The 12,603-nt window shown below is 37.2% G+C and overlaps 1 protein-coding gene across 2 annotated transcripts in view; it reads right to left on the bottom strand.

The window, feature by feature from the left end:
* Gpbp1 (GC-rich promoter binding protein 1) overlaps positions 1-12,603 on the bottom strand; it is a 66,536-nt gene that overhangs the window by 53,311 nt on the left and 622 nt on the right. For both annotated transcript variants that reach the window (XM_077795741.1, XM_077795748.1), the window contains exon 2: positions 10,681-11,635. The gene's annotated coding sequence lies outside the window, so the exon portion shown is untranslated. The remainder of the gene's footprint in view (positions 1-10,680; positions 11,636-12,603) is intronic.

Here is a 12,603-nt window from a genome sequence, read left to right as displayed (position 1 = left end):
AACAAAATAAGCCTAATTCAGAGAGTCATGTTTTCTCTCTTATGTGGAAGCCAGAGTGAAAAAAGGAAAAGAAAGGGGAAGGATCTCATAAAAAGTAAATCAGCACAGTAGAGGAATAGGACCAGGGGAAGGGAGGAGGGCAGGTAAAGGGGATATTGGTCAAATTATACTGCTGTGCTGGGGCCGGTGGCACACACCTGTAATCCCAGTAATTCAGGAGGCTGAAGCAAGAGGATCCTAAATTCAAACCAGCCCGAGCAACTTTTCAAGGCCCCAAGCAACTTGGCAAGACTGTCCCCGGGTTCAATTCCCAATACCCCCCCCCAAAAAAAAAAAAGAAAGGGAATGGAGATAGAAGGAAGGCCTTTGCAGGTATGCCACAAAATCTATAAATAAAAAATTACATATTCAAATATATTTGCACAACACAAAAAATAACAAAATACACTAAAAACAAGTCAAAGGGAGCAAAATACTGAGAAAAATAATCATCATATCACTTACATACAAAACTGACTTTCACTCAGAGTTCCTATAAATCAATAAAATAAGAAGAACAGAAAAATGGGCAAAGGATATAAACGAAGTCCACAGAAAAACACCTTACAGATGAAGAATCTTCATTCACTTGAAAGAGAAAGGCAAAATGCCAAAGGAAAAACATCTGACATCCCATTAGTGCTATAAATGTAAGGCGGCATACCTATTAATTTTGCTATCATTCAAAATCACAAAAATAATCATTTATAGGCAATCACCCCATATTCATAAGAATGTTCACTATGATTGTTCCTAATTGCAAAAACAAAACAAGAATGAACAAGAAATAACCTAAAGTACATAAATAAGGTAGGGTTAAACAGATCACTATGCAGTCAATAAAAACAATGAGGTAGAGGTATAGCTCAATGGTAGAGCAGCTGCCTAACATTCAGGAGGCTCTGCATACCTCAGCATGGGAGTGGGAGGGGATATCATTGATATAATTTTCCAAGACATGTCCTTAATTTAAAAAGGCTGTAAGCAGTTAAATATCATGCTATTGCTTTTTTTAAAAAATATTTTTAGTTGTCAATGGACCTTTATTTATTTTATGTGGTGCTGAGAATCGAACCCAGTGCCTCACACATGCTAGGCAAGCGCTCTACCACTGAGCCACAACCCCAGCCCCATGCTATTGCTTATAACACAAAAATACACACACACACACACACACACACACACACCCCTCTCCTTGGTCCCTGGAAACACAGATAAGAATAACAGCAGTTTCCTCAAAGGCAAACAGCTGAGGTGATTTTTCCCCTAAAACTTTTTGCATCTTCTTTTATTTGTATTGTACACATGGATTCAAAATAACTTTAAATCCTTTTAATATGACTCCTTCAACTCAACATAATCAATATTTTTGTGAAGCTAAATTAGCCTAAAGATCAATCATTCAAAGAACATCGAAGATGTTTCAAAAAATGAATTTTTAAACGAGTTTAACCCAATGAACAATTCAGTCTGGACAAATGCTAACAGAAACAGGATCCTTTATATGAGTAAAAAACAGAAATTAAAGTTCCTTACTTTAAGGACATAAATGGCCATGAAAATAACTAAAAATATATACTGAATACAATTACTATTTCCTAGGCATATGCTTAGATCTCATTATCTCATATAGTCTTCACTATATTCCCAGAATATTGATATACTTATTAAAACAAGAAAAACAGGTTTTAAAATAGATGCAAAGCACATTTTAAGTTCCCAAGATCCCAACAGTAGTCAAAAATGTTAATCACTCTTATGTACATATACATACTACAAATAATCCAGTACCCATTAGGTAGACGTTGTATCCAATAGTATAAAACACTGGCCTAATAGTTACATAAATAAATTCCCTGCAATTTTAAGTTTTAGTCTTACCTGAAAGGGTGAAATTCATTTTTTATGGTTATATCAAACCATACAAAACAGAAGAAATCAATTTATACAAATAAAAGATGAGTAGAGATCCATGCACAATGGTGCAGATCTGTAATCCCAGTAACTCCGGAGGCTGAGGCAGGAAGATCTCAAATTCAGAACCAGCCTCAGCAACTTAGTGAAGCCCTAAGAAACTCAATGAGACTGAAGTAAAAAAATAAATAAAAACAGGGATGGGACCTCAGTGATTAAGAGCCCATGTTCAATCCCAAGTGCCAAAATAAAAAAGGAGTATAAGCTGCCACTGCAATCAGTTTCCACTAACTCAGTCACCTTCACCTTCAAATGAGGCTATCGTCTTCCCTGAAAATTAAGTACTTGGAAGGTCCTAATTTAATAGGACTAATGTAAAAACATTTTCAAATTTTCCCCATTCCCATGTTTTCCACATAACTCATTTTAATGGTAGAGCAACTGAAGAATAACTTGTGAAAAATATAAAACAACCAACTGAATTAAAGGGAAAAAACAAAATTACCTATATCACATAGGGAAAATCCTCTAAGACATCTTAATTATCATGCAAATCCACTTTTGCAGTAGACTTCAACCTACTGAGTGTCCCAAGAATAATAAACTTTATGATACTGTGAGAGCTTCACATTTATGGTCTTGTAGAACTTTAATAAGAAAGCCCCTTGCTTGTAAGGAATTTGTAAACATGTTTTTCTCATACAAACCAAAACAAGATTGCACTGAAAAATTCTTCAACACCAAGAAAGCAAAACTCTATAGTCATAAATCTCCCTCATGTTTCTTATTAGTATAAAAAGTCATGGCCTTCCTGATTCTGAATATGAGGAACTGAAAATTCTGTTCACCCATATATTTCAAAGCCATTTCTTGTAACCTAAAAGTAAACGTTTTCGTTTTTTAAACTGGAGGGCAATTTACCTGGTTTCTATCCTTGATTCAACAGTTGAAAATTGGGGCAATTTTTTAAAAGGTTTTTTTAAATTTTTTTAAATTTTTCATGGTAAAGAACTCTTTATCAGGCAATATCTGCACAAAGATAATAGCAAACCCAACACCAGTCTTGAATTCAGTAAACAAACTTTAAAAGCAGATGCAACAAATTATGTAAATCTAAGTAAATAAAATATCTTGTAAATTATCTAACAAACCAGCCTGTCTATAAATATCCATTAAAAACAAATTTCACCTAGTCCCCAAGCAGTTAACAGTGGCTCTATGATAAAAACACCAATTTTGTTTACTCAGTTCAAAAAGACTAAATTATCTAAGACATAAGTAATTCCTTTACTTGTAAATACCTACACTGAGGGCTGGAGATGTGGCTCAAGCGGTAGCGCACTCGCCTGGCATGCGTGCGACCCGGGTTCGATCCTCAGCACCACATACAAACAAAAATGTTGTGTCCACCGAAAACTAAAAATAAATAAATATTTTAAAAATTCTCTCTCTCTCTCTCTCTCTCTCTCTCTCTCTCTCTCTCTAAAAAAAAAAAAAAATACCTACACTGAGAATACAACAGTAAACAAATGAGACAAGGTCCCTGCCCTCGGTATCTATTTTGTGTGAAGACAAAAAGCAAAAAAGAATAAACTTGATACTTATAAGCTAGGGTCTAAACAGAATAAAATGAATTAAATGATACAGAGGGGTTGGGGTTGTAGCTCAATGGTAAAGCACTTGCCTAACATGTGAGGCACTAGGTTCAATTCTTAGCATAAATTAATAAAGGTCCATCACCAACTTAAAAAAAAATTTTTAAAAAAAGGATATAGAGAGGGGATTCCCGACTACATACAGTAATCAGAGAAAGTATCAAAGTAGAACCACTGAGCTTAAACTGAGCTAGTCAGGTGTGGTAGCAGGCACCCATAGTCCCATTTCTTTGACAGTCTAAAGTAGAGCTGGGCACAGTGGCATATGCCTATAATCCCAGAAACTCAGGAGGCTATGCAGGAGGATCACAAGTTCAAGGCTGGTCTAAGAAACCTAACAAGACCCTAAGCAACTTAAACCCTATCTCAAAATAAAAAGGGTTGGCTCCGTGGCTTAGCACCTCTGAGTTCAATCCACAGTACCAGAAAGAAAGGGAAAAAAAAAAATGAAAGAAAAGGTTGAAGCTGGAGGATCTCTTGACTCAAGGAATTCTAGGCCAATCTGGGCAACCTAGTAAGACCCCTGTGTCAAATATGAATGAAAGAGGGCTAGGGATACAGCTCAGTTGGTAGAGCACTTGCCTTGCAAGCACAAGGCCGTGGGCTCAATCCCCAGAACCACAGAAAACAGAAAGAAAGGGGCTGGGATTGTGGCTCAGAGGTAGAGCGATCCCCTAGTATGGATGGGACCCGGGTTCGAGCCTCAGCACCACATAAAAAAATAATAATAAAGGCATTGTGTTGTGTCCATCTACACCTAAAAAATAAATATTAAAAAGAGTCAGGTGTGATGGCACAGACCTATAATCCCAGCAACTTGGAAGGCTGAAGCAGGGGAATCCCAGGTTCAAAGCCAGCCTCAGCAATTTAGAAGGCTGTAAGCAACCTAGTGAGACTTGAGACATCTCAAAATAAAAAGGACTGGGAGCCAGGCACAGTGAGGCACGCCTGTGATTCCAGCAGCTGGGAAGGTTGAAGCAGGAGAATCCCAAATTCAAAGCCAGCCTCAGGAACTTAGAGAAGGCCTGAGCAACTCAGCAAGACCCTGTCTAAAAATAAAATATAAAAAAAGGACTGGAGATATGGCTCGGTGGTTAAGCACTCCTGGGTTCAATCCCTGGTACAAAAAAAAAAAAAAAAAAGAATGAAAAGAATAAAAAAAATCAAACCTGAGCTAAAAAGAAAAATGGAGGAAAAGTAACAGAAAGGCCTTAAGACAGTAAGGAAAATGCATGGTGTGTTCAAGGAAGAGAAAAGCCACAAGTTCAATGGACCAGTCAGACTGTAATATAAACAGAATTGTAGAAAAAGTAGGGGGACAATGCAGATCCTTGCAGGATATAGTGCATTTTACTTTAGGTCCAATGGAAGACAAGAGTTATTTGGTTTTTTTTTTTTTTTAATTGAGGGAAGGGGGTACTGGGGGTTGAACTCAGGGGCACTCAACCACTGAGCCACATCCCCAGGCTATTTTGTATTTTATTTAGAGACAGGGTCTCACTGAGTTGCTTAGTGTCTTGCTTTTTGCTGAGGCTAGCTTTGAACTTGTGATCCTCCAGTCTCAGCCTCCTGCGCCACTGTGCCCAGTAGAAGACAAGGATTTTAAGCAGAAAAATGACATGATCTGACTATCATTTTTGAAGGTTTACTCTGTTATAAATAATAAACTATACAGCACAAATGGTCAGGGAAGAAAGCGTTTACTGCAATAGTTCAGATGAGAAAAGATAGTGTACTGGACAAGTCTAGTGATAGTGGGATAGAAATAGATATATTTGACAGACTATGGAGATAGAGCAAATAGATTAGATGGAGGAAAGAAGAAATTTGAAGATGGTTCCCAGGTGTTTTAATCTGACTAGATAGATGATAGAGCCATTTACTAAGAAAGAATGGAAAAGGTACGAGATTAGGAAAGAAGAGCATGGTTTTGGAAGTTAATCTGAACATGTGGGGCATTCAAGAAAGTAGCTAAAATGTAAGTATAGAATATGGGGCAAAGATTGGAAATTTAAGATAATCTGCATAAAGATGCCATTGTAAACTATGATGTCACATCACAGATTACAATAATATGATCCCAGAAAAGTATAATGCATATTTTAACAATTTTAATGTCACAAAATGCAAATCTAAATTCTGATGAATTTTGTCCATTCTATATTTATTTTATGTTCCAAATTCACACTCTCCCTCCTGGATCATCATCACATGGTCCTCAATCACTGTCATCTGTGTAGTCAGCTATATACTACTATCGTTATCATTTTACAACTGCAATACATTTTAGCACTCATTATTTCACTTTATTCTAATGATAACCTTATGAAGCACTATTTTGAATAACAAGAACATTCTTATCTAAAAAAAATCTGGGCTGGGCATGGTGGCACATACCTGTAATCACAGCAGCTCCAGGCTGAGGCAGGAGGATGGAGAGTTCAAAGCCGGCCTCAGCAACTTAGTGAGGCCCCAAGAAACTCAGTGAGACCCTGTCTATAAGTTGAATACAAAAAGGGCTAGCAATGTGTCTCAGTGGTTTAATGCCCAAGTTCAATACTTGGTACCAAAAAAAAAAAATTAAAAAACCTGCCTTGACCAACATCACATATTTATTACCTAATCAATGGGATGGAATCATGATTTAAATTCAATGATTCTTTTATTCTATATTCACAGAACTTCAGAACAGAAAGATCTTAACATTTTTGCTATGTTCACTACTAAATGATAGCACACCACAAAGTGGACACTCATTTGCTGAGTTGTCTAGCATAACTAGCACTCAAGAGATTTAAGAGTGTTCACAGCCACTGCAATGGCACCACCATCACTCTCTAATCAGTGGTAAAGTACCCAGGAAACAAATGACTACAAAAGCCACTCACAGGAATACGCCCTCTACTGGAGTGGTGAAGAAACCTTATTGTTACAGCCCGGTACTGTAGCACTCCCTGAAATTACAAGTTACCAGAAGTCCACTGAACTTCTGATTCACCAACTCCCCTTCTGGTGTCTTATGTGTCAAATTGCTCAGGACTTCAAAACAGACCTGCACTTGCAGAGCACAGCTATTAGTGCTCTGAAAGGAAGCAAGTGAGGCCTACCTGGTTTTTAGCCTTTTTGAAGACACCAACCTGTGTGCTATACACGCCAAACAAGTTACAGCTATGCCAAAAGACATCCAACTAGCATGCAGCATAAGTGGAGAACATGCTTAAGATTTCATTCTCTTCTTTTATTGTTAGTTCTGAACATTAGACATTTCCCCCTGTGGGGTCAAATGGTACCTACATATATGACTGAGTGGAAAAATAGGGTACAGAAATCAGGTACTGGCCATTTTTCTATTTTCACTTGTGTGAGTTTTTAATATAAACATGGGATATAAAGCATTAACATGGTCAAAATGTTTCAGTGAACATGCTTCAGCAGTTCAACTTCATAACAATTATAAATAAAATTGTTAAATTTGGGGGGAGAGGGGAGACATAAGAATCCCAGATTCACTGTTGAAATAATGAGGAAGGCATGGTGGTGCAATCCCAGCTACTTGGGATGTTGAGGCAGGCAGGATAAGCCTAAGTTTGAGGCTCGCCTAGAATGCGTGCGGCCCGGGTTCCATCCTCAGCACCACATACAAAGATGTTGTGTCCGCCGAAAACTAAAAAATAAATATTAAAATTCTCTCTCTTAAAAATAAATAAATAAATAAAAATAAGTTTGAGGCCACTTATACTGAGACCATGTCTCAAAATAAAAAAGAGCTGGAGTGTAGTAGCTCAGTGTGGAATGCTCCTTCACTCAATTCCCCCTATAACAAAAATTTAAAAAGTGAGTGGGAAACCCTGTGTAACAATTACTTCAAGGGCTAGCTGCCCCACCAGCTGATAAAAAAAGAAAAAGCAAGCAGGTAAAATTGAGAGACCCTACCACATAAAAAGGTTTGTCCTACTATAATGATTATCTGACACCTCACAAAAAGGTTTACCTGTAATTAACATTTTCATGAGGGTCTGGCTTGAAATTAATAGTACTTCCCAAAAATCACATACAAATTCCACAAAATTATCAATCTGAAATAATTCTCAATCAGAGGTGGTGGCACAGGACTATAATCCCAGAAACCAAGGAGGCTAAGAAGGCAGGAGGATAGCAAGTTTAGGCCAGCCTAAGCAATTTAGCAAGGGTCTGAGCAAGCTCACCTAGCAAGGCCTTGTCTCAAAAAATTTTAAAAAGAGCACAGTACTATGGCGCCCCTGGGTTCAATCACAGGTACCCAAAAAAAAAAAAAAAAAAAAAAATCACTGGCTCAGTGGTTAAGCACCCCTGGGTTCAACCCCCAGTATCAAAACAAAGATATACCACATAAAGCCCACTGAAAAAACACCTGTCACCACTATCATCCATAAACCTTATAATTATTTAGACCTATAGTTTATACATAAGAGAAAGGGGGTAGGGGGACTCAAAAAGGGATTTTAAAAAAAAGGTATGCAGAGGAAAGGGGAAGCAGTCCAGCAATCGCTCCAATTACTAGTGATACCATTATTTTAACTCTAAGAAAATAAAATGTTGAAAACATTTACCAAAACATTCAAGTAGGCCAGCATGGTGGAAACACCTGTAATCCCAGTGACTAGGGAGGCTGAGGCAGGAGGGTCACAAGTTCAAGGCCAGCCTCAGCAACAGGGGGACCCTGTCATAAAATATTAAAAAAGGGCTGGGGATGTAGCTCAGTGGTAAAGCACCCCTGGGTTCAATTCACACTACCCAAAAACAAAACAAAACAAAATTTAAGTAAATGTGTTCTTGAACAACTATTATAAGCAAAGTTTATAAATGTCAGACTACACAAGGATTAAATTGTTAAAAAAAAACTTTAGTATCTATAGACTATTCTATTCTGATACTACTGCTTGAGATTAATAAGGGAATTTAAAGAAAAACTATCATAAACAATAAATGCTATAAACTTCTTTATGAATAAAGGTCATATGATTCCAGTCCAACTTCATAATCACATCTCAAAAGTATATTCTTAGACAACTTGAAAAGTCATTAGGTTGGAATGCATAAAATACAAGCTCCCCGAGATGAAGAGTAGAATGTTCTCAAATTTTATATAAATTGAAACAGAAACTCAATTAGAAATACTACACATATATGTAATGAAGAAAACACACACAACCCAGTCTATTATGACAAGAGAGTGTTATAAAACTCTCTGATCTCAATTCTAGAACAGAAAGTAAATCCTACAATGACTGACTACTTATATTCTTTTGGACTTTACTACCTATTTTGCTCTAGCAGAGCTAACAGAATTCAACAGGTTAGCAAAACTTTCTTTAGTAATAAATGAGTAGGTAGGCGTGGTGGCACAGGTCTGTAATTCCAGAGACTCAGGAGGTTGGGGGAGGAGGAACATAAAGTTTGAGGCCAATCTCAGGCCCTGAGCAACTTGGCTGACTGTTGCAAATAAAAAATTAAAACAGGGCTTGGGGGGGTGCTGGGATTGTGGCTCAGTGGTAGAGCGCTCCCCTAGCAAGGGCGGGACCAGGGTTCAATCCTCAGCACCACATAAAAATAAACGCATTGTGTTGGGTCCATCTATACCTAAAAAATAAATATTAAAAAAAAAAAAAGAGGGCTTGGGGAATGTAGTTCAAAGGTAAAGTGTCCCTGGGTTCAATTTCCTGTACCCAAAAAAAGAATAAAAGGAGCAACTGACAAGTCATCTTTTCTCTCAGAAAAATAATTAGATGAAATAAGCTCAAATTTATTTTACTTACACTGATCTGTTCCCTAATATTTTTTAAAGTACTTTATTTTTTAAACATTTTTTTTAGTTGTAGGTGTACATAATACTTTTATTTTTATGTGATGCTCATCTCACATGCCAGATGAGCTCTCTGTTCACTAATATTAACAGCCTTAACATAAACTTCAGTAAGTTTCTTTAAAACAACGCCCGTGAGTGCCCACAATTCACTGAAAAATTAAATACAGTAACTAATGGTCACTAAAAACTTTCAATGCTAAAAACATATTATTAAAACATAATTAGCCAAAGGATTTGTACTAGAGCAATTAATAGTCACAACATTTAAAAAAAAAAAAAACATTGCTTATAATCTTAAACCAGTATACCTTTCCTGGGAGGGGGGAAAAAAATACAGTCATATGATTTTAAAGGTTCTTAATTCTGCTTGCTCCATTCCTTTCTCTTTCTTTCCTGGTCATTTGTTTCCTTTTTAAAATTAAAATTCTAACTCAATTTGAAATACAAAACCACTTCAACAAATTGCTTCAAAAAGTTAATTCTGGCCTGGCATGGTGGCATATGCCTGTAATCCCAACTACTCTGGAGGCTGAGGCAGGAGGATTGCCAAATTCAAAGCCAGTCTCAGCAACTTAGTGAAGCCTAGGTAACTCAGGAAGACCCTGTCTCAAAATAACAAAAGGGCAGGGAACCTGGCTCAGTGGTAAAGCACCCATGGGTTAAATTCCCAGCACCAAAAAAAAGTTAATTCCAATAACGGATTAAAATGTTATGGAAGGGTTGTGCCTTAAAACAAGCTATTTCATGAAATAGATTAAAAACCGAGAGCTGTTATAATTTGTTTTAAACAACTAATATGGAACACTAAACTTTATTTGCAAGTCTAAGCCCACATTTAGAAAGCAAACTGTCTATCACAAAACATACATTTAATTCGTAAAACAGCTAACTTACAGAATTGTGAAATATTAATTGCGTTTTTCCCTAATTTTCTACTATTCTGTGAATCCACAAGCCCAAAGTGAACACTGACCATATGGATTTAGTTTTTTAAGAGCACAAGACCTTTAACTTAGGACTTTTTCTGAAATATTTCTAATCCTTAAATCTTTTTTCTGCATTTTAATTTACTCAATGGTTAATGGTTGTTTTTCAGACTGTCCAGGAAACTGAAGCCAAGCAATACTATTGCAAGAAAATGAAAGGTTTCCAAGAATAATACAGGATAAATTTGACTCTCATTACAGTTAACAAATGAATGTTTGATTTGCTCACCATAATACTTACAAATTCCAACAGGACTGCCCACGAAGGTGTTGGTTCTTTCTCTGTAATCTTTATGTTTTCCAGTTTGTTTTTTTATTTTGTATCCTCTGAAATATCCAAGTTCTTTGAAGATGCTTAACCTATGACTATTTGACATAGAGTTATTTCAAGTCAGCTACCCATACTTCTGTTTTAAAGTTTTCATATGGCTATCTCCAGAATTAGCCAAGTTCCTCGGATTTAAGATCAAAATCTTCTTTATTATTCCATGTACTTGTAACTGTTGTACTTATCCACTCCAGATGAAATATCCAACTTATGAGCCAAAAAGCAGAAACGAACAGAAAATTTCACATCTGAAGAGTATTCCTAAACATCAGCAAATAAAAAGACACAAATAGCTATCTCAATACTACCATGCTGGTGGAAAACTGCAACATCTTAAATTTCCACGTAAGTAAAAGATAAAAAGAAAAAAACTCTGTATTCTTTCAATGTCTTCATTTAGAAAAGCTGTCCCATTGTGACATGAAAAGGGCTGAGGTCAAAAATTCCTAAAAGTTTTAATAAAGGTAAAAATAAACTGCCATGAAACTTTAGCAATACTCAAAACAGTAATTTGTAGCTGCTGAAACTACTCAGTACACAAATCAAACATATCTTACAGTTTGGCTGAAGAACAACAACAGGATGGGGGTGGGGGGGGCAAAAATATCACCAGCTGAAATACTTTTAACCAGTTATATAATCCGTTTGAACCAAAATACTGAAGAAATGCCTGGGTCTCTTTTTAAGTAGTTTGTAGAATCTGTTCACTACTATCAATTCACTTCAGAGATGATTCTTGCCAATTTTAATAAACTTCAGGGGCAAAATTATCCAAAAACATTGTAATTCCAAAATGGCCACTTGAAATATCCGGGGCCTTTTACACAAAACCTAGAAGATGATCTTCATATCTGAATAATTCAATCACCTGTAAAAGTTATTTAAAAAATTAAATTACACAGAGTCTGGGTTTTGAGCTTAAAAAAAAAATCTATCCCCATCTTAAAGATCAACGTTTAAAGCAAAATTCACTTCTGTATAATTCTACAGGAACCTGGAAAAGGGCTTTGCCAAAGCAAGCACTCCTTAAATAAAAAGTCTACTGAATAAAAAGGAAGGGAGTGGGGGGGGGCACCAGTGGGTAATGGAAGCAGGAGGACAAGTACTGATTGGAACTGGGAACAGCGTACGGACGTAATACTGGGGAACTAGGGGACCACATGAGCAAAACTAACCTTTCTGAATAAATATTAAAACTATGAAATTGACAATCTTACAAAAGATTTTCTCCAATTCTATTCAATGTTCCAAAGGAAAACTAATAGTTGTGCTACCATGAAGCATTAGTAAATGTGTAACTTGGGAGAATGAGGGACATAAAGAGAGAGAGACGCTCCCTCCAATTTGAATGTTTAAAAGAGACTTGTTTTCTCCGCTAAGCTAGAAAGGTGGAGGAGTGGACCCAGAATGTTTCTTAAATTCGCCTGAGGGTCAGACTTCTCCGCTCCGGAGGGCGGCAGTGGGATAAAGGTATAGCCTCCTATTTCCTTAAAATAGAGAAAACAGGTTTTTCCCCAAAAACAAATTAGTGAGAGGTACCAGGCCCATGTCCTAAACCCGGAAAAAAAAAAAAAAAAAAAGAACTCGCCTCCCGAAAGAATTAGTCTCTTCAGTCCCCACAGGACTCGTGAGGAGCAAGGTAGCACTGGACTCGGTCCCCGGCAAGAGCCAAGGATCCGAGAGAGGCAGGGAGCGCGGAAGCGCTGCTGAAGAAAACAGCCGAAGGCCACAACTCGGCCTCGACTCCCTCAGCTTCGGAGAAGGGTAGTGGTGCACAGCAGGCGGGCGCGTGCGAGAGGCCTGAGGAAGGCAGAGCGAGCGCGGAGGGCGCCTCAC

The sequence above is a fragment of the Urocitellus parryii genome, chromosome 1 (assembly GCF_045843805.1).
Source record: "Urocitellus parryii isolate mUroPar1 chromosome 1, mUroPar1.hap1, whole genome shotgun sequence".
Taxonomy (NCBI): domain Eukaryota; kingdom Metazoa; phylum Chordata; class Mammalia; order Rodentia; family Sciuridae; genus Urocitellus; species Urocitellus parryii.
Note: the sequence above shows the minus strand (reverse complement) of the source record. Positions and strands in the feature narration are given on the sequence as shown.